The sequence below is a fragment of the Protopterus annectens genome, chromosome 2.part0 (assembly GCF_019279795.1).
Source record: "Protopterus annectens isolate FY-2018-M chromosome 2.part0, PAN1.0, whole genome shotgun sequence".
In the NCBI taxonomy this organism is placed as follows: domain Eukaryota; kingdom Metazoa; phylum Chordata; order Ceratodontiformes; family Protopteridae; genus Protopterus; species Protopterus annectens.
Genome location: NC_056728.1, coordinates 349,045,742 through 349,069,191, shown reverse-complemented (window position 1 = coordinate 349,069,191; position 23,450 = coordinate 349,045,742). Strand labels below are relative to the sequence as shown.

Sequence of the window (23,450 nt, the reverse complement as noted above, 5' to 3'; positions counted from 1 at the left end):
AACCAAACTATCCATTTGCCTACCTTTTATCCAAACCCACAGAATAAGGGTGAGAAACTTCTGCATTCTTTGGACATACACAGGCAACTGCGCTTCTACTTGGACAGAACCAAAGCTTTCAGAAAGACTGAGCAATTACTGCTAGCATTTGCTGCAGAATCACAAGGAAAGGCTATCGCAAAGCAGACTATTTCAAAGTGGATAGGTCACTGCATTCATTTATGCTATTCTCAACATGTCAAATCAGTGCCTAAGGGCATTAGGTAACATTCAACCAGAGCAGCAGCCACTTCAGCAACCTTCCTCAGAGGAGTGCCAACCAAAGACATTTTAGAGGCTGCAACCTGAAGTTCAGTGCACACTTTTACAAAGCACTACCACTTACCACTCTACTCCAGCTCCAGGGCAGGCTTTGCCACTGCAGTCCTGCAGGGCCTCATAGTCGCTCCTAATTCTATTTAGTTCCAGCCTCCCAACCTTAGGTTTGGGATTCAACCCAATTGTAATGACCGCAACAGTGAAACACTAACATAGTACAGTTGTGTACCTACCATAAATGTAGATGTTCGAGTGTGTTCACTGTTGCAGTGCAGTCCGGGTTACCCACCCACCATCCCCCATATCTTTGCTGGACCATATCTGTACTTCTCTATTCTATACAACCTATGTGGTGTATTTCCTTGTAGATGAAGGAAACTTGTTACTGGGCGCATGCATGCTTTATAGATCCATTTTTAGCCTACCCTTTTGGGGGCACCTGACATCTGGGACAAGAAAAACTGAAGAAAATGGCGTCGGCTGCATCTTTTATACCCCTGGTGCACTGACGTCAGGGAGGAGGCGACCGCAACAGACGCCAGACCTAGACTTTGGAATTCAGGCCGACTGCGGGTAGCCTGCCAGCAGGATAACCCAATTGTAATGACTGCAACAGTGAATACACTCTAACATCTACATTTATGGTAGGTACACAACTGTAATTTGGCTCTATATCATCAGATTCTTGCAAAAAGGACCTACGCTGCTGGATTCAACCAGGTCATCTTACCATAGGGACTCCCTTTGTACTGCACCAACCCGTTTCCACTGTGACCATGGATGCCTCTCAGGGTGGGGAGGCATTATCTTGGCAGGACTGTCCAAAGCACGTGGCAAGAGCAGGAGGCCCATCTGCATATCAATGTCCTAGAGATGAGAGCGCTTCTAGTGTTGCTAGCACTTCACGACTTTCTCCCTCTAGGGACGATAGCTATCCAGACTTACAACATGTCGGTGGTCTGGTATCTAAACAAACAAGGGGGGACCAGATCATACCCCTTATGTCGAGAGGCCCTGCAAGTTTGGAATTGGGCGATTTCTTCCCCACGCTTTCTCATTGCAACGCATATCCCGGGGACTTCCAACGTGATAGCGGACAAGCTAAGCAGGGCTATATTGTTACCTCACGAATGGTCCTTGAACCAGAAAATAGCCAGTATGATCTTCCACAAGTGGGGACAACTCTGCTGCGACCTCTTTGCCAGCCCCATCAGCAGCATATGCAGCACCTTTTTCTCTCTCATCCCCCCTCTGGGAGAGTCTCCAAGAGATGCACTAGTCCACGATTGGCCCTCGGTACTCCTTTATGCTTTTCCTCCTTTTATACTTATCCCCAAGGTCATACAGAAAGCAATGCTGTTGGGAAGCAAGATGATCCTCATCTCTCCTTACTGATCTCGTCAGATTTGTTTCCCTTTTCTGGGGCCTCAGCTGTTAGACTACCCATGGACTCTGGACCCAGTGCCAGACCTCTTGACACACGTCAGGTTCTCTTCACCCCAGTCTCCACACTCTCAAACTGACAGCATGGCTGCTCCAGTTCCATCACTAGTCAGGCTTCATGATCTGTCTCCAGCTGTAACTCATATTATTACTTCTCACAAGCCTTCGACTAGAAAATTGTATCAGAGTAAATGGAAAAGATTTTTCTATACGGGAACACAACAGAGAAGTTGATCCATTTCCAGCTCACATTACCATTGTTCTGGTGTTTCTTTCAGAACTCTTTCACCAGGGTTCAGCGGCTGTTACACTCCGAGTTCAGCTAGCAGCAATATCTAATTTTCATGTGGGGATTAATGATTCCAATCTTATGTCTCACAAACTGTGCAAATCTTTTCTTAGGGGTTCCATGATGTTAAGACCTCTTGTGCAAGACCCCATTCCATCTTGGGACCGGAATCTAGACTTGTCTAGACTTATTCTGCCACCATTTGAACAAGCCCATAGTTGTCAGTTGAAATTCCTGTCTTGGAAGACTCTTTTTTCTGGTAGCAATAACCTCAGCCAGACGAGTTTCTGAATTACAGGCCCTGTCTGTTAAACCTCCATATTTAATTTTTCACAAAGACAGGGGGGTCGCTGTCCGGACTAACCCTTCTTTTATTCCTAAAGTCTGTTCTCAATTTCACTTGAACCAAACAATTGAATTGCCAGTGTTCTTCCCTAATCACTCCAATAAAGCAGAGTATACATTCCACCAACTGGATGTCCATAGGCAACTACGTTTCTATATCCAATGGACCAAAGAATTTAGAAAATCAGAACAGTTGTTTATTTCCTTTGCTAAGGCGAGAATGGGCTTGCCAGTTTCCAAGGTTACACATTCGAACTGGATCTCTAGTTGTATTTCCTTTATTTACAGTTCTCAAGGAAAGGAGTTACCCTTTAAAGTTAAAGCTCATTCCACCAGGTCCTTTTCTACTACTTCTGCAGCAGCACCATGGGCTACCCCTCATACCTTCATTTCCCATTATAAATTGGATTTAACTTCCAGGGGTAGAGCCTCGTTTGGTTCCACAGTGAGCCCACCCATTCAAGATGGTAGGGACGCTGTCCCACACGTAATAATGGAGGCGAGATAGGACTACATAACATAAATAAGTTATGTACTCACCATAACATTCCATGTTTGTAGTCCATCTCGCCGAACATTATTATGAACCCACCCACCAGCCCCCTTCCTGGAGGATCTGGATACAGTTTTTCCTTTTCTACAGTGGTTTATATAACAAGGGTGGTTTTTATTACAGTTTATTCTTCTAGACCTTTGTCCGTTTTCCTGTCTTATCCTGATAGACTAGTAGCAAACAAGATCTGGGAAATGTGCGCATGCACCATGAGATACCTATTAGCCATGAGCCAATCAGACGTTTTCAGGCTTTCTAAGCGGCCGAGTCGGAGCCGAGGATCGACTCCGAACCCACACGTAATGTTCGGTGAGATGGACTACATACATGGAACGTTATGGTGAGTACATAATTTCTTTTTAAACCTCAAAACCAAGATAAAGACATTCTTCCTCCAGGTTATAATATACTTTGCCAAGATCGCTTAAATAAAAAAGGTGGAGGTGTTGCTTCAGTTTACTCTAACTACCTCACTCTCTCCCTTCCTAAAGAACGAATTCCCTCCTTTACACCTGCTGAAGTACTAATAGCAAACCTCAAACCCAATGACTTTACTACCATCACAGTAATAGCCATATACATTCCGCCAGGGGACAACATCCCCTTAATGGAAAATATACTGTCATAGCTCTCCCTAAATTTTCCTAATGAAACTGTCCTTCTTGGGGACGTAAACATTAATTGGCATAACCTTAATAATCCAAATCCTCCACAACACATAAACCTCCGTGGATTTGCACAACTAATCTCCAAACCTACCCATACTAATAACTCTCATTCTTCAAGGTCCTTGATAGATTGGATACTTGTTTCTAACCCCAGCAAATACCATAACCCTGAAACTCTACCTGATGCCCTGAGCGACCACTCCCCTATAAAAGTGCTACGATACATCACCCACCACCCCAAACCACACCAGGTTATCACCTGCCCCAAACTTTCAACCTTTAACCCAGACACTTTTAAAACCCTGTTCTCTAAAATTAACTGGACTTTCCTTACTCTGCTCCCACTCAGTGAAGCAGTAAATGCTTTCAACTCAACTTAACTAAATATTTTAAATTTCCCAGCCCCACTGAGAAAAGTTCGTTTAAAGGCAAATATTTCACCCTGGTTAACTAAAACCACCCGTACCCTTATGAAATCCAGAGATAGGGCGTGGAAAACATGGGTACAAACCAAACTTCCATCTGACCTCCTAAAGTATAAAGTACTTAGAAGTCAGACAAAAAAAATTATCAACAAAGACAAAAAAGACTTTTATTATTTCCCAAAAACATTAAAATCTGATCAAAAAAATTCTGGAATAGTATAAACCAAATACTACATACAGGTAACCCAACTTCACCAAACCCATGTCCTGACAAGTCACCTGAAGAAACCACCAATACCTTCAACACCTACTTTATCAAATCCATTCCCAAACTATTTAACCCCAGCCTCTCAAACAACAACACTTCAAACCTCCCTAAACACCCCTCAACCACCATCTCAGTAAACTCCTTCTCCCTCAAACCTGGCTCCACTGACTGTATCAGAACTCTACTCTCAAAGCTCAAACCATGCTCTGTATCAGCAGACAATCTTCTTTTTTACTTTTTCTGGATTGCTGCACACTCCCTTGCCATGCCTTTATCTATCCATCTGTATCCATCTCTGAGTCTAAAGATGTCCTTCAAGGATGCATCTGCAGTCCTATCTGCAGGGTGGTTGTTGTTCCTGCCTCAGGCCAGCCCTTGCGGATTCCCGGATTCCAGTCTGGAGGTCCTGCCTCGTGCTGATCACTCTACCCATACGCCATGTTGCTGCTTATTGGCATAAGGCATCAGCCCAACGCCATTTTTTTCAGTCTTTCTTTCTTGGTTTCAAGTGCCAGAAGCTGTTCGTAAGTGCGGTCAGATCCAGAGATTTAGATTTACTAAGACTCTCTCTAAAAAAGCACACCGCTAGGGACTCTTCTTTGCCTCAGCCGATGTCAGACAAAGTAAATAATTGTTTAATTTGTGGGAAACAAATACCTCATAAGGATTTCCACTCTTACTGCCTTCCTTGCTTAGGCCCAGACCACGACATATCAGCTTGTCTAGCCTGTGCTTCCTTCAACCGACGGACACTTGGAGTTTGCAGATGAGTTTTTTGGTCCCGCTTTTGCATACAAAATGCCGTCGGAGACTCCCGACTACTCAATTAGCTAAAAGCAAAAGGACCGACATTCGCCTGAAACCATGGTTAGGCCAACGAATGTCTCGATTCGGCTGAAACCGAGCCCCCGGTTCTTCCTTCGGCCGAAAGCATGCTTCCGACAGCCGAGGCCTCACAGAGCATGGCTGAATCTGCTACTGAATTTACTGCTACAGAAGCAGGCACCCAGGATTTATCAGAAACTATTCCTTTAGACATAACTACCCCTGCACGTGGGGCTGCTAGACCCCCTGCTTCCATGTCTATCAAGGCTTTTGCCAGGGCTAAGGCAGCTAAATCTTCTAAGGCCTTGCCTGCCAAAACTCCTTCACATAGGCCTACCTCTACTTCCCAAATACTCAGCCTGGCTGAGGATCTCATTTCTTTGATCAGAGAATCCCAACCTCACCCAGACAGGACCTCTCAGCCCCCTCCAGACAAGAGGCCTAGGACTGAACTCCCGGAAGCTGTCTCTACAGATTATTCCTCGGATGACTCAGACCTTTCAGACCCTCACAAAGGCCCATATTCTCCTTATGAGGATTCTGATGCAGAAGACTCCATTCCTTCTTCTCCTCCTGAAGAATTTTCCTTTGGGGAAACCTTGCATGCTATGCGGGAACACTTCCAATGGCAGGGCCAGGATTTTTCAGATTCAAGGAAAAGGCTAAGGACTTTTTTACACTTACCACAGCATAGGCTGTTAGCCATTCCTCCAGTACTAACAGTTGTTGATGACGCATATAATGATGCCTGTACTGCTCCTGATTCTCTTCCTCCGGCCCCTGCCAAGCCAGACAGATATTACAGGGTCCCGGATACACACTACCATTTGTATAAGGCTCCTGTTGCAGACCCTGAAACCATTTCACAGGGCCCTAAGGCGTGGCAGCTGCCTCTGCAAAACCCTCTTCCTCTGAAAGGGAATCTAGAGCATTAGAGAGATGGGGTAAAAGGTTTATACTTCTGCTACTCTTTTCGGCCAGGGCCTTGAACAATTTCACATGATTCAGTAATTTTGTTAGACCAGCTAAATAAAACTATCTTCTCCTGAACCTTTAGACCGCAAGTCCCTTCAGGATTTGGTACATAACTCTCAGCAGGTCAGTAACCATTTCTTAAAATGTGGCTATGATGCACTGGAGGCTTCCTTTAGATCAGCTGTGACTGGAACAGTGATTCAAGGCATGCCTGGTTAAAGAACAATCCTTACCAGACCATGTTAAGTCAAAACTCCTAGATGCTCCCATGGAGAAACAAAGTTTGTTTGGCTCCGCTGCACAGGAGGTTCTAAAAAGGTGGAAGAAAAAGCAAAATCTGTCCAAACAGTCAAGAATTTCTTACAGGTCCAACCTCCGAGGTTTAGCAGAAATTGGCCTTCGAAGAATTGGTCCTTTCCAGACAACGCCAGAGCGCAGAGAGGCAGAAATAGACGCCCAAGAGGCAGAGGTCAATCTAGGGGTACCTACAGGGGACGTCAGTGGCAACCTACCAACCAGAGAAGTACTGCCACAGATTCAGCTACAACCACTTCCACAGGGCAGACACAATGACTTGGCTCTAGTTCCGCCTACTAGGGAACAACTAGAAGCACCCTTGGGCGGAAAACTAGCCTTATTCTCCGACAACTGGCATTACATTACAGGAGACAAATGGACTTTACAAACAATAGACAAGGGCTACAGGTTTCACTTCCATACTCTACCAAACAAGAGAGGAATGCCAAACCTACCACCAAGCCAAAAAACAGACGCTCTAAGACAAATCAACAACTTACTAAGGATGAGAGCTATAGAAGAGGTGCCACCTATGGAACAAGGCCAAGGTTTTTAATCCAGGCTTTTCCTTGTACCAAGAAAAGAAAATCAATGGAGACCTATTCTAGATTTGTCCGCACTGAACACATACCTCATTGTTCCAAAATTCAAAATGCTGACTCTCCAGCAACTTCTTTCCATGCTGGGCAAGGAGTCTTGCCTGGTGACTCTAGATCTCAAGGAGGCATACCTGCACGTCCCTATACGACCAGATTGCAGAAGACACCTCAGATTTCTTGCAGGATCAGAGCATTATCAATTCTCAGCATTGCCTTTTGGCTTATCTACTGCGCCCAGAGTATTCACGAAATGCCTGGCATCAGTAATCGCTCATTGCAGACTTCAGGGAATTCAGATTTACCCATACCTGGACGACTGCCTAATACAAGCGGATAACAAGGCAAAGTTAACAAAAGATTTGGAAAATGTCATACAACTGTTGCAAGCCTTGGGATACACAGTCAACATGAAAAAGTCAAGACTAGTACCATCCCAAAGGATAACATTCTTGGGTGCAGAATTAGACACATCAACTCAGATGGCTTTTCTCACAGAAGAAAAACAAAGGCAACTACCAGTCTACTTCATGACATTAACAACACAAACTCAGCTTACTGCAAGGAAAGTCCTGCAAGCCCTGGGCTACATGGCATCCTGCATAATATTGGTTCTGCATGCCAGGCTGCATATGAGAAAGCTACAATGGTATCCAAGGAATGTATGGTCTCAACACAAGCACAGTCTAGAAGCCCAGATTCCAATAATTCCATGCCTGAAGCAAGAATTCCTGTGGTGGGCTCAGGCCTGTCAGTTGAACAGAGGCTTGCCTTTCCACAAACCACATCCAAGCCAGACAATCACCATGGACGCCTCAGACCTAGGATGGGGGGCACACATGGTGGACAAGTGTATACAAGGCCTGTGGACCCAAGACCAGCTGAATCTACACATAAATCTAAAGGAGATGCTGGCAGTGAAACATGCGATCCAGGCGTTCAGACCACTCCTTCAACAGGGTCATCTGCTGATAAGGACGGACAATACCACAGTCATGTGGTACATCAACAAACAGGGAAGTACACATTCATATCCTCTATGCCGGATGGCAATGGACCTGTGGAATGTGGCCCTGAACCTCAACATTCAACTTCAGGCCAGATTTGTACCAGGAAAAGAAAATTCTCTAGCAGACACCTTAAGCAGAACTACCACGGATGCTCACAAATGGATGCTGCATCCAGATATCTTCAAAACCATAACAAAGAAATGGGGACTACCACAGATAGACCTGTTTGCCTCCCCACACAATCACCAATTGAAGAAATTCTGCACAAGAGCATACCACCCACGTGCTTGGAGGGTGGACTCCCTTTCCTTCAGCTGGAAAAACCTAACAGCATATGCATTTCCACCTCTTCCCTGGATGTACAAAGTTCTACTGAAGATCAGAGAGGATCAGCCAAGGGTAATTCTGATAGCTCCAGACTGGCCGAGGCAACATTGGTACCCGCTACTGAGAAGCATGTCTCGGACACACGCATGGCATCTACCTCTATGTCCCTTACTACTAACACAGGACAACTACAAGATCCTACATCCAAACTTGAAAACTCTGCAGCTAGCTGCTTGGAATATTGCATAAACCAAAATAACCCAGGTTTATCTCAGAGGGTTAAGGACATTATCCTGGAGCACACGCAGACCCTCCACAAGGAAGACTTATTCAGCCAAGTGGAAAAGATACCTCATTTGGAGTGCAGCAAAGGGAAAATGTCTCATTGGCAAACATAGCACACATCCTGGAATATTTAGCAGAGCTGTTCCACAATGGCCTGTCTTACTCCTCCATTAAGATTCATGCATCAGCAATTTCAGCAGAATACAACATGGATCCTCCTGTCTTCTCTCATCCTCTACTCAGGCAGTTCTTGAGAGGAATCAAAATGTAAAGCCTCCAAAGGAAGCCACCTTTACCTACATGGGATCTCAACTTTGTGCTGGAAAAGTTAACACTTCCCCTTTGAACCAGCAGCAACAGCAGAATTACAATTCTTGTCTGGAAAACTGCTTTCCTGCTAGCAATTACTTCAGCAAGAAGGGTATCTGAGTTACAGGCATTAATGGCAGTACAACCCTTCCTTATCTTCCATCAGGACAGAGTCTCTCTGAGAACTAACCCTACTTTTATGCCAAAAGTAGTCTCAGAGTATCATTGAACCAAGCGATTCATTTACCTACATTCTTCCCCAACCCACAGAACAGGGGAAAAGACTGCTACATACCTTGGATGTGCACAGACAATTCTTACTATCTGGACAGAACTAAGACCAGCAGAAAAACTGACCAGCTTCTGGTAGCATATGCAACAGGAATGCAAGGAAAAGCAATTTCAAAACAGACAATCTCAAAATGGATAGGAAATTGCATTCGATTTTGCTACTCTTTTCATGGAAAGACAACTCCTGATAATATCAGACCTCATTCCACAAGAGCTACAGCCACCACTACAGCTTTCCCACGAGGAGTGGCTACCAAAGACATTTAGAAGCTGCTACTTGGAGCTCCGTGCATACATTTGCCAAGCATTACAATCTTCCTTATACTCTAGATCCCGAGCAGGTTTTGCAACTGCTGTTTTGCAAGGGATCTTAACTACACCATCTTTATCTTAGTGCCTCCTCCCCCAGTTTGGCTATGGTATTCTACCCATATGTTAGGACTGCAGATGCATCCTTGAAGGACATAGTACAGTTTTGTACCTACCATAAATGTAGATGTCCGATAGGTATGCATCTGCAGTCAGGATTACCCACCCTCCTTCCCCTCTGTGGTATTCCTAGGTATTTACCAGTCTTTTAGCTAGCTGGGGGAATCTTTTGTGGTGTATTTGTTTGTATATGTGTGTGTGTGTATATATATATATATATATATATATATATATATATATATATATATATATACATATACATATATTTTCATATTGTTTGCTCTCTACTGTTTGGAATTATTTGCATTTATCCAAATTTAGCCTTACTAGAGGGCACCTGGCATCTGGGGCAAGAAACACTGAGGAAAATGGCGTCGGCTGATGCCTTTATACCCAATAAACAGCAGCTATGACGTCGGGTGGAGTGCGACATCAGCCGAGGCCAGAACTTTGGAATCCGGCCGACCGAAGGGCTGCCTGAGGCAGGACAACCCATATGTTAGGACTGCAGATGCATACCTATCGGACATCTACATTTATGGTAGGTACAAAACTGTACTTTCCTTCTATCTGGAAACAATTTTACACTCTTCCTATTCATAAAGGAGGTAACTCCACAGAAATGTCTAATTTCAGACCGATTGCGATCCTCTCCCCTCTCTCCAAAATCCTAGAGAAATGTATACACAAACAAGTTATGCATTGTCTCTTACAAGAAAAACTTCTCACTCTTAACAGAGCATGGCTTCCATCCCAAGCATAGTACAACCACAGCTCTGCTATCATTTCTCAGCACCTTAGCCCTGGCTAAAGATGATCACAAACTCATATCCTGTCTATTCCTTGACCTGTCTAAGGCTTTTGACACAGTCTCACACACACTGCTACTTAGTAAACTTGTCGACCTAAATTTCTCCCCTGATACAGTTGCATGGTTCTCTAGCTCTCTCTCTGATAGGCTGCAGTCAATACGATGGGACTCAGCACTATCTACCCTTCTCTCAGTAAGAACTGGTGTTCACCAAGGTTCCATTCTTGGACCTCTACACTTTGTCTTCACCAACTCACTCCACTCCTCTTGTCCTCAATCTAACATTGTCCAATAGGCAGATGACTGTACAGTCTTCAACCCTAAGAAAACAATATTACTACTCTTTCTACCTAAATCTGCAAACCACATTAAACTTTCCTTCTCCATAAGGTCCCTAAACAATACTCCTATAAAAATCGAAACTAGCACAAAAGTCCTTGGCATTACCATTGACAACCAACTAAAATTCGATCTTCACATTATCAGTTGTATCAAAAAAAAAAAAAACACCAAAAGCTAGGACTACTGTATAGGAACAACAAATTCCTAACTACTGAAGCTAGGATTTATCTTACCCATGCCTACCTTCTACCATGCTTAACCTATTGTTCCCAAATACTTGCAAATCTGAACTTTTCCCTACTTACCAAATTAGAATCAACCTACCACAAAATAGTTAAATTTGCAGCTCAACAAATATATAAATCTCAACACTATCTCTCCCTAAAATACCTGAACTGGCCTGAACTACCTCACCTGCTCTCCAACAATCTCGGCTCCAAATCATACACTCCATCCTATATCAGCCTGATTTCTGCCCAAGTCTGTCTTCTTTCATCTCTCACTACTCCTCTACCAGACTTCTCCAAAGCTCAACCCAAGACCTACTAAAAATCCATAAACCCAAATACAACACAGGGTGCAACTTGTATAGCTAGCATCCCTGTATTGCATGGAACAAACTCTTACTAGAAATAATGTCCCTGACTCACCCCCAAACAATTTAAGCTAACAACCAAAGACCACTTTAAAAAGCACTGGTTCTGCCATTGTACTCACCCTTCCGGATTATTACTTACCTTTTATAGCACAGTCAAACTAACTTACTGAAACTTGCCATTAACTACTTCGTCCTATGCTTCCTATGCAACCTCCAAAGCCTCTTCTGTACTCTGCTTCCTAAAATTCTTCTGTAACCTTTTAAGTTTCTGCTGCTCTGCATACAAAACCTTGTTTACTCAACTCTCTTTTTAAACCAAATCATACAACTTATTCTACTTTTTTAACATTCTCCTTTTTGTTTATAGTACTTTTATCTGTCAACAATATACATGTATGTAGCTTACATATTTTATTTATTTATTTGCAGTTTGTTTGCCGGGATGGTCCATTGGGCCACAAGGAGCCTATTTTCAATGGAGTCCTGGGGAGAAAAGCTCGAAAATAATACAAAAAAATACTAAATACAATGATAGAGATTACAAGATTACAAATTAGAAAATTACAAAATATGAGAGAATTTGGAATGTACATAGTAATAAGTTGCAGTGTAGTGGCATTAGAAAGAGCAGTTAGTACGATGCAAGATAAATTCATTATAAGCAAATACAGATGTTAATCGTGTTTCACTGTTGCAGTCATTGCAATTGGGTTATCCTGCTGGCAGGCTACCTGCAGTCGGCCTGAATTCAAAAGTCCTGGTGAGGCACTTTCGCAGCCCCTGATGCCCGCTACCTCAGAGCCACAGGCCGCTTCCGACTCTCATATGGAGCCGACTAGGCTGTTGGAAACTCAAGGTATTGGACCCTCGGAAACTATTCCCTCAGATGGGTGCAGAGCCGCTGAGCAGGCATCGGCTTCTGAGGGTGTTTTCAGGCCTACACAGTTACATGTGAAAACGACTTCAGCTTCAAAGGCAAAGACTAAAGCACCTCTAAAGACAAAGAACCAAGTACAACATTCCCCTGGACAGGCCTCCATGCCTAAAAAACAGATGCTTAAAATGGCTGAAGACCTAATTACTTTGATCAGGGGTTCCTATCCCCCTCCTGATAAGAGGCATAGGCAAGAGACAGAATATGAATCTTCAGATCAGGTTTCCATTTCCTCTGATTCCTCTTCTGAACAAGAATACTCTCTTCCTCCCTATGAGGATTCTGATGCTGAAGAATCTATCCCTTCAGTTTCTCCTCCTGAGGATTATTCTTTTGGGGAGACCCTGCATACTATGAGGGAGCATTTCCACTGGGAGAGCCAAGATTACTTAGAATCTAAGAAAAGGCTCAGAGATTTTCTTTTACTACCTCAGCACAGGTCCCTTGCTATTCCTCCTGTTTTAGACATTGTAGATGATGTATTTTTAGAGTGCGGTTTGACTCCTGACTCTTTACCACCAGCTCCTGTTAAGCCAGACAGATACTACAGGGTTCCTGATTCACATAAATTTCTTTATAAAAACCCTGCTGCTGACCCAGGGTCCCAAAGGGGTCAAGGCTTCCACTGCAAAAAACCCTATCCCCTCTGATAGGGATTCAAGGGCCCTGGACAGATGGGGGAAAAAGATTTACACTTCTGCTACCTTGGCTGTAAGGGTTTTAAATTGTCAGTTTCATATGCTTAAATATCAGCAACATCTTATGTCACTACTTAAACAGAAAATGTTGTCAAATTCTTAATGTGCAGAAAACAAAGAAATGCAGGATTTATTGCATGCAGCTGAACAAGTGGGAAAGCATGCTTTGCAATGTGGTTTTGATTCTCTGGAGGCCTCCTGCAGGGCCGCTATTATGGGTTCTGTCATTAGGAGGCATGCTTGGTTAAAGGAACAGAATCTGCCTGATCATGTTAAAGCAAAATTATTGGATGCTCCGCTACAGCATGATACCTTGTTTGGTGTTAAAGCAGAAGATGTGTTGAAGAAAATGGAGGGCAAAGCTAAATCTATGCAAACCGTCAAGGATTTCTTACAGGTACAGCCTCCCAGATTTAGTAGGAACTGGCCTACAAAAAATTGGTTCTTTCCAGTGTCAGACAGGCCACAAAGAGGCAGATACAGACGCCCCAGAGGCAGATCCCAGCCCCAAGGCTCATACAGGTCTAAACAATGGGGTGCTTCTACCTCCAAAAGTGGAGAAGATAAATCACAGCCGTTCAGGAAACAGTCTCAATGACTTTCCCCTGCCAGCACCAAACACTTATCTTCTGGCAGCTCCTTTAGGGGGAAAACTAGCACTTGTTTCACAAAATTGGCACATAATCACCCAGGACAAATGGGTCTTGAATATAGTGTCACAAGGCTACAGGTTCCATTTTCACACCCTGCCAAGGACAAACGGTATGCCAGACCTGCCACACAATCAATGGGCAGAGGCACAAAAACCAAGTTTCATCCCTCATGGACATGAGGGCCATTCAGCAAGTACTGCAGCAAGAGTAGGGACTAGGATTTTACTCAAGACTTTTCTTGGTGCCCAGAAAGGACAAAGCCTGGAGGCTAATACTGGACCTGTCTATTTTAAACACATTTTTGGATATTCCAAAATTCAAAATGTTGATTCTGCAGCAGCTTCTACCCATGCTGGACAAGAAGGCTTGGCTTGTGACTTTAGACCTAAAAGAGGCATACCTGCATGCCCCAATCAGACAGTCATGCAGAAGATAACTCAGATTTATAGCTGGCTTAATGCATTACCAATTCTCTGCACTGCCCTTTGGCTTATCTACTGCGCCCAGGGTCTTCACAAAATGCCTGGCACCAGTAATTGCATTTTGCAGACAAAGAGGAATACAAATATATCCTTACTTGGATGACTGCCTTATTCAAGCAGAGAACAAGGACATTCTGCTACAGCATCTGGCGTTTGTAAAAAGATTACTAATATGCCTAGGGTACACAGTAAACGAAAAGAAATCAAAACTAGTACCCTCTCAACAGGTAATATTCCTGGGTGCAAGCTTAAATACAACTGCCCAGATGGCTTATCTCATGCCAGACAAACAAAGACAACTGACTGTTTATTTCAAAATGTTGGCAACAAAGTCCTAGTTATCTGCAAGAAAAATTCTGCAGGCATTGGGCTTCATGGCATCCTGCATTCTGCTAATTCCATATGCAAAACTGCATATGAGGAAACTACAATGGTATCTAAAAAGTGTTTGGACTCAACATTGCCACAGCCTGGAAACAATAATTACCCTCATTCCCTGCCTGCGACAGAAGTTTCGATGGTGGGCAAAGGCCTGTGACCACAACAAGGGACAGCCTTTCACTTTACCCACAGCCAGGCAGACATTAACAACAGATTATGCCGGGGGGCCCATATGGCAGGAAGATGTATTCGGAGCACATGGTCTGCAAGCCAAATGCATCTACATATCAATCAAAAAGAGATGCTAGCTGTTCAGAATGCCCTGACAGCCTTCAAGGATCTACTTCATCCAGGACAACTATTGATAAAGACGGACAGTACTACAGTCATGTGGTACATAAACAAGCAGGGAGGCGCACATTCCTACCCCCTCTGCAGACAAGCCATGACTTTGTGGTACACAGCATTGACTTACCAAGTACATCTGCAAGCAGAATTCCTGCCAGGAAGGATAACTACTCTGGCAGACGAACTAAGCAGAAAGCTAATGGATCCCCACGAGTGGAAATTGGATCCACAAGTCTTCAGCATGATAACAATGAACTGGGGTTGCCCGGACATAGACCTATTTGCCTCCCCTCACAACTGCCAACTACAGAAATCCTGCACCAGGACTTATCACAAGCAAGCATGGAAAGTGGATGCTCTATCTTTCAGCTGGAAAAACTTAACAGTATATGCCTTTCCTCCACTGCCTCTCCATCCAAGGTACTCCTAAAGGTCAGACAAGAGAATCCAAAAATGATACTTATTGCCCCAGACTGGCCCCGCCACCACTGGCACCCAATCCTAAAGAACTTGTCTTAATGCCCAGCCTGGACATTACCTCAAATTCCTCACTTATTGACACAACAAAACAGTCAAATCCTGCACAGCCAACTCAGGACCTTAAATCTGGCAGCATGGCGGATAATGTAACCATTCAAAACACACCTCTCTCTAAAGCGGTGATGGATGTTGTTTTGGAGGCTAGGAGGCCTAGCACCAGAAAATCTTATGCACAAAAATGGAAGAGATTCTGTGCTTGGAACCAGGCACAAGGAATTGACATGATTGTACCAAATATTCCTCAGATTTTGCAATACTTTTATTTTTTTTTATTTATTTTATTTTTATTTTACATTTGTTGACTGGGCTAGTCTGGCTGGATATATGTCCATTTTCAGCAGAGGCCCAAGGAATAAAGCTCCACTAATATATACTAGTAACCGACATAAAACAACAAATTATAAGAAGCTACAGAACTATTTAAAAGTAGCATAACAGTATGGAATCAATTTAACAGAAAAAAATATGACGAGGATCCCTAACCCTACAATCTGAGTGATGCAGGAATTTGGATGCAGAAATAAAAAATAAACAAACACTAGAGTCTATACAATATTTACAGTATTAACTTAACTGAGATACTGCACAAGGGCCTATCCTTTTCATCAATTAAGATTCATGCCTCTGCCATTTCAGCTCATTACAATACAGAACCGCCTATTTTTTCTCATTCATTACTGAGGCAGTACCTTAGAGGGGCCAAAAACATAAGACCTCCAAGGAGAGCAACAATACCTGCATGGGACCTCAATTATGTCAAGGAAAAACTCACACTGCCTCCTTTTGAGCCAGCATCTACAGCTGATATAAAATTCTTATCCTGGAAAACAGCTGTGGTCCTAGCAATAACCTCTGCAAGACGAGTCTCAGAGTTACAGGCACTCATGGCTGTGGAACTTTTTATCATTTTCTATCCTGACAGGGTTTCTCTGAGGACAAGCCCGACATTTATGCCTAAGGTAGTGTCCAGTGTGGCCTTGAACCAAACAATTCATTTGCCTACCTTTTATCTAAACCCACAGAATAAGGGTGAGAGACTTCTGCATTCTTTGGACATTCACGGGCAGCTACGCTTCTACTTGGACAGAACCAAAGCTTTCAGAAAGACTGAACAACTTCTAGTGGCATATGCTGCAGGATCACAAGGAAAGGCCATCTCAAAGCAGACTATTTCAAAGTGGATAGGCCACTGCATTCATTTCTGCTATTCACAGCATGGCAAATCAATGCCTAAGGGCGTTAGGCCACATTCCACCAGAGCAGCAGCCACTTCAGCAGCCTTCCTCAGAGGAGTACCAACCAAAGACATCTTAGAGGCTGCAACTTGGACTTCAGTGCACACTTTTGCAAAGCACTATCACTTACCTCTCTACTCTAAATCCAGGGCAGGCTTTGCCAATGCAGTTCTGCAGGGCCTCATAGCCTCTCCTAATCCTATTTAGACCCAGCCTCCCAACCTTAGCTTTGGGATTCAACCCAATTGTAATGACTGCAACAGTGAAACACGATTAACATAGTACAGTTGTGTACCTACCATAAATGTAGATGTTCGAGTGTATATACTGTTGCAGTCCAGGTTACCCACCCACCATCCCACTTTCCTTTGCTGGGACTTATCTGTACTTCTCTATTCTATACAACCTATGTGGTGTATTTGCTTGTAGATGAAGGAAGAGTGTACTTTACTGCATGCATGTTTATTGGCATAAATTAGCCTACCCTTTTGGGGGCACCTGACATCTGGGGCAGGAAAAACTGAAGAAAATGGCATCGGCTTCATCTTTTATATACCCCTGGCGCACTGACGTCAGGGAGGAGGCGACAGCAACAGATGCCAGACCAGGACTTTGGAATTCAGGCCGACTGCGGGTAGCCTGCAGCAGGATAACCCAATTGTAATGACTGCATCAGTGAATACACTCGAACACCTACATTTATGGTAGGTACACAACTGTACTTTCTTGTACAATCTGATAGTTCCTACTGCTATTTACAGATATAATAGCTTGTAAGGAGTGAGAAATGTAAGGGAAGCTATGTAGGATGAGAACAAGAGCATTCCCACTGTGAAGCTAGGTATGAGTGAAGTAAGGTTTTGAAGGCAGTGAGACTGTTAGTGGTATGGATGAAAGGTGGGAGAGAATTCCAGTGGTGTGCTAGAGAAGAGAAGGATAGAAGATGTTTGCCTGGTGGACGGGCAAGTTTTTGCAATTCTGTTAGGTTTTGGAAGTTAGATCTTAGACATCTATTAGGTCAATGCATTTGGAAGGTAGAGGCAAGGGAGGGGCAGAGAGAAGGGCTAAAAATAATTTTGTGTGCTTGGATAAGTTGATTATAGGTGAGATAATTGGGTAGCTCAAGCCAGTGCAGTTGATGTAGGTGAATACAGTGATGGGTAGAGGATCTTTGGTCAGTTGCAAATTTTGAAATTTTGTTGTTGCAGGAGGAGAGTTTTGACTTGAGGGAAGATTGTAGACTAGTAAGGATTAGAGGCACCATATAGGAGGGAAGGGATAAGGTAAGTAGTAGCGAGGGCAAGCCTGGTGGAAGGAGAGATGTAGCGGTTGTGGCGATAAAGTAAACCATGTTTATGTGTTTTTTTGATATTTACTTGTATATGGCTATCAGACTTTAGCAGATCATTAGTGAGGACTCCTAATAGTTTTGCAGTGAGGACTATTTTAAGAAATGTATTGTTTTGGTTAGTGATAGAGAATGAACGTTTATCAAGGGTGATGGCTTTAGAAGGGGGTAAATATCATTAGCTTAGTCTTGGTTGCACTGAGTGCCAGATGGTTGTCTAGCATCCATTGTTCAGTAGAAGAGAAGGCGTCCTGGGTTAATTTTGCTAGTGAGGAAGTAGAGGTAGCAGAGCAGATTATTGTTGAATTGTATGAGGTTAGTGTTAGGAATGGCATGGTGAGAGTTGTTTATGAAGATACTGAAAAGAAGAGGACATAGAATTGAACCTTGGGGCACACCTGTGGGAGTATTTAGGAAGGGAGAAATAGCTTTTTTACACTTGACTGCTTGTTGCCTGTTTGATAGGTAACTGATGAACCAGTTGATAGAGGAGTGGGGGATAGGTTTAGTTTAGAGGGTTTAGTGAGGAGAAGGTTGTGAGAAATGGTGTCAAAGGCCTTTGAAAGGTCTAAAAGGAGGGTGGACACAATATGACAGGTGTTGTGGGCCTTATTAATAGTTTCTAGGAAGGAGAGGAGGATGGTGGTGGTGTTGCGGCCAGTTCGGAATCCATGCTGTGTGGAAGTGAGAAGGTTATTACTTAACAGGTAGGGTAGAAGTAGGTGGATACATTTTTCAAGAAGTTTAGAAATAGGGGATAAGATAGCAATTGTTCGGAAGTTAGGGATGTCATTATTGTTGCCTCCTTTATGGCGTGGTATAATAAAGGCTTTTTTCCAGAGCTGGGGGACATGGCACTCTGAGAATTGATCGATGTATTAGTATGCAGATAAGGTACGCAACAGCTTCTGCTGTTGTTTTTAGGAAGTAGGAGGGTATTTCGTCAGGTGGTATTAGAACATGGCTTCATTTTAAAAGTAATTTTTTTATGATGGAGATGGGGATAGGGTTCATGGAGAAGGGAGGAGGTTGGGAGCTGGAGTTAGTAGAAGAGAAAGGGTTGTGTGTAGGTGTGTGTGTGGGGAAGCAGAATTATTAGTGAAGGTTGTTAGTTTAGGTATGGAATAATGAAGAATGAGTTGGATTGGGGAAGCTAATTCTAAGTCGGAGGCATTTGGGTCTGGGCAGGAGTTCTCTCTTTTTTTTTTTTTTTTTTTTTTACCTGGGTTAAGGAGAGAGGAAATGCCATCCCAGAATTTTTTGGGTTAGTATTATGGTTGGTTTGGAGTGTGGAAAAATAGGCTTTGCGATCTGAGGTAATAAGTTTTTTTTTGCTTTGTTATGAAGCATTTTATATATATTTGTTCAGTGTGATGCTAGTTTTAGTTTTATGGTAGTGTTTCCAGGCTTTATCCCGGAGCTGCATGAAGAGTAAGGTATTCTTAGTTGGCCATGGCACGGGGTTGCTTTTTGTACGTTTTGTTCTCCGTGGGGCAAAGGAGTCAAGCAAGTGTAAGAAAGGTTTATTAAAGCAGGTAACGGCATTATCTAGGGATAGAGTTTTTAGTGGATTCCAGTTTGTTCTTTTTAGTGCATCTGAGGATTTATCAGGGTTAAAGTTTTTTAGGTACTGAGTAGAGGTATAGGTATGGGTTAGTTGTAGGGATGAGGGAAGCCGATGGGTGAAAGTGGGAAAGTGGTCACCTAGTGGGTTTGGAAGGGTACCACTATTAGTGATATAGTGGGGATGTGAGACTACAATCCAGTCTAAAGTGCTCCCAGAGAGGAAGTCTTTAGAAGGTCTGGCTGTTGAGGTAATAAGTTGAGTGAAGTTATAAAGATTTATATTTAAATTTTAACTACCAAACTTCTCCTTTGCTATTTTTATTGCATTGTATATTTTAGAGTTTTTCTCCCCCCGGGCCTCCGCTGAAAAAGGGCAATAGCTCAGCCGAACACTCCCAGTCAACAAATGTAAAATGATTAAAATAAACTTTTGAGCTCCTTCCTTTACCCATAATGCCACAGTACACCCCCAATATTTCAAATCTCTTTTGCTGCCGTCTTGCATGGACATGGATCCACTCTGAATGTTTTTGGGGTTGTATAGTGTGTTTTAAATATTAAAATCTCCATTTCTATTTCCATTTAATTATTTTATAGTTCCTCTCTCTCTGTTTTTCAGGTTTCTTCTAACCACTGGCTATCTACCTTAGCAAGGTAATTTTTACATACCATTGTTGGTACCGTTCTTTAAATATACCCTTTAATGTCCCTTTTTCTTACCCAGATTGTTGGTCATCCTATTTCTATAGTCTGTTTTTATTTTCTTAGCTATCCCTTTTTCTTGTTATTGATACCTTACTATGGCTGAGAAGCCTGCAGGTTTTCAAAAATGCACTTCCTGCGGGCACAAAATTCCAAACTCGGATGCACACAGAGAGCGCATTTAATGTTTGTGACCAGTACATCTGGGTACATATACTGTACCATTTGTTTCACATTTAACTCTAGGGCTATTGTCGACAGGAGAAACAAACTAGTCCTCAAAGGGTTATTATTTCCATCCTCCTCCCCAGGGCCTCACACCCCCAGCAAACAGTCCAAGGCTCTGTTGAAGCATTGGAAATGATCTCCACCAAAGTCTCCAAAGATGACTTTTTCCTTGGGACCTCCACAGAAATTTCGAAGATCATCAGATCCTAGTTTGTTGGATCCGAAGAGGAAAAACTACAGAGCCTAAATCTTTGGCTCAGATTGTTATTTCAGCCAGCACCACTATTCAAACAAGTGGATCCAAAACTATCGGACCCAACTCCTAACACTTTGTATATGCTGAGAACTTGCTCACCCTGAGTTCATGATTGACCCTGTTTCACTTCACCTCTATTCTCCACTAATGCAAACTCCAAGAAAGCACTCCAGATCTCAGTCTATTAGTTCATCTGTCAGATCCTCCGGGAGTCTTTCTGAAGTGAAAGTGGATGGGATGATGAGAGTGTTCCCCAGAGATCAAATCCAGACGTGGGTTACACCGGCTCTATCTCCCACTGTATTTGTGAGCTTTCATGCCACCTCCTATACAGCTGTATCTCCTTCTCTGATTTGTTCTTTGGTTTAGGAGCCCCAGGATCTGAGATTTCCAACAGAATCAGTGTTAGAGCCAAAGAGCAGTACATCTTCAACCCTGACGGTTTCACTGAGCAGATGTTCATCGTGCATACAGCTGCAGTCATAACAGATGGGTGCTCCTGCCGTCAGGCGGTCCCTCGGTCGGCCGAATTCCAAAGTCTAGGTCCGGTGTCGGTTGTCGCTTCTTCCCTGACGTCAGTGCGACAGGGGTATAAAGGAACCAGCCGACGCCATTTTCTCCAGTCTTTCTTGCCGCGCGGTGCCCAACGCAGAAGCAGTTCGCAAGTGCCAGTCGGCCAGCTCCTGAGATTACGAAAATTTGGAAACTGAAGTCTTCTTGAAAGCTAACTACCCCGTTTGGGGAAACTTTTCTTGCCTCAGACCGATGTCAGACAAAGTTAATAATTGTATTTCTTGTGGGAAGCAAATACCGCATAAGGATTTCCATTCCCTCTGTATACCTTGTTTAGGCCCAGACCACGACTTCTCGGTCTGGCGCTTTTGTGCTACATTCAACAAACGCACCATTAAGCGTCGGGCGGAGTTCGCCCAGCATTATTTTGGGAAAGCATCTAACTATATTATGTCGTCGGATACTCCGACTACAGTTTTGTCTAAAAAACGCAAAGATAAGGACCGACACACGAGGTCCGCGGCCTCTACCGACACCACGCCAAAACAGACTACACGTGGTCCAGTTCTCAGCGAGGCGCCTACGCAGCCCCTGACTACCGACGACACTTCTTTGGCGGTGCCTCCTGTGCCCGAGGTCGCAGGCTCCTTGGCCCACACCCCGACTACAGATACCAAAGCCACTCTTGGCGTTGAAACTCAGAATGTGGACAGGTCCACCTCCACTCAAGGTGTCTTCAGACCTTCCTCTTCTTTCTCCATCAAGGCTTTCACTAAGTCTAAAGCAACCATGCACTCTAAGAGACAAGCTACACAGGGCCCATCTCCAGGCCCCATGCCTAAGAAACAGATGCTTAAAATGGCTGAGGATTTAATTACTCTTATCAGAGGTTCTCAGCCCCCGGACAAAAGGCCCAGAGTGGAGGAAGATTCCCCTCCTCTGATCAGGGCTCCATTATTTCAGAGCACTCTGATGATCAGGAACATTTTTTCTCCCCTTTTGAAGACTCTGATGCGGAGGAGTCCATCCCTTCTGTATCCCTCCCCTGAGGATTACTCATTTGGGGAAACTTTGCATACCTTAAGGGAACACTTCCACTGGGAAGGCCAAGATTATTCAGATTCCAAGAAAAGGCTTAGGGAATTTCTCTTGCTACCTCAGCAACAGGCCTCTGGCTATACCTCCTGTCTTGGACATCCTAGATGATGTTTACTCGGAGGCCTGCCTTAACCCGGATTCTCTACCTCCAGCTCCAGTTAAGCCTGACAGGTACTACAGGGTTCCTAACTCACACCAATTTCTATACAAAAGCCATGCTGCTGACCCAGAAACCATCTCACAGGGCCCCAAGGGAGTTAAGGCCTCCACTGCTAAAAATCCATTACCTTCCGAGAGAGATTCAAGATCCTTAGAAAGGTGGGGAAAAAAGGTATATACCTCGGCTACCTTAACCATGAGGGCCTTAAACTGTCAGTTCCATATGCTAAAATACCAACAGTTTTTGTTATCACAATTGAAAAGTAAAATGTCACAACCTGAACAACCAGACTTGAATGAGTTGCAGGATTTGATACATAGTGCAGAACAAGTGGGTAAGCATACCTTACAATGTGGTTTTGATGCTCTAGAGGTCTCATGTAGAGCTGCTGTTACAGGATCAGTCATACGTAGGCATGCCTGGCTCAAGGAACAAGCCTTGCCTGATCATGTCAAAGCTAAATTACTAGACACCCCTCTTCAAAAGGATGTACTATTTGGTGCTAATGCTGAGGAGGTATTAAGGAAAATGGAGGAAAAGGCTAAATCAATGCAAACTGTGAAAGATTTTCTACAGGTACAACCCCGTTTTAGTAGAAATTGGCTTTCCAAAAACTGGTCCTTTCCTGCCACGGACAGACCCCAAAGAGGCATATTGTCACAAAGAACAAATGGATCCTGGACATTATAAACAGAGGCTGCAAATTCCATTTTCACACCCTTCCAAAAATGAGAGGCATGCCAAACCTGCCACACAATCAAAGGGCAGAGGCACTAAGGCAAATTACAGATCTCATAAACATGAAAGCTATTCAAGAGGTACCTACGCACGAACAAGGTCAAGGTTTTTATTCCAGGCTATTTCTGGTACCAAGGAAGGGAAAAGATTGGAGACTTATTTTGGA

General features: G+C 43.6%; 1 protein-coding gene across 1 annotated transcript in view; it reads left to right on the top strand.

The window, feature by feature from the left end:
* Positions 1-23,450, top strand: part of SPTLC1 (serine palmitoyltransferase long chain base subunit 1) — a gene marked incomplete at its 5' end in the record, with an annotated part of 1,612,539 nt that overhangs the window by 445,095 nt on the left and 1,143,994 nt on the right. The gene's annotated exons all lie outside the window — the stretch shown is intronic.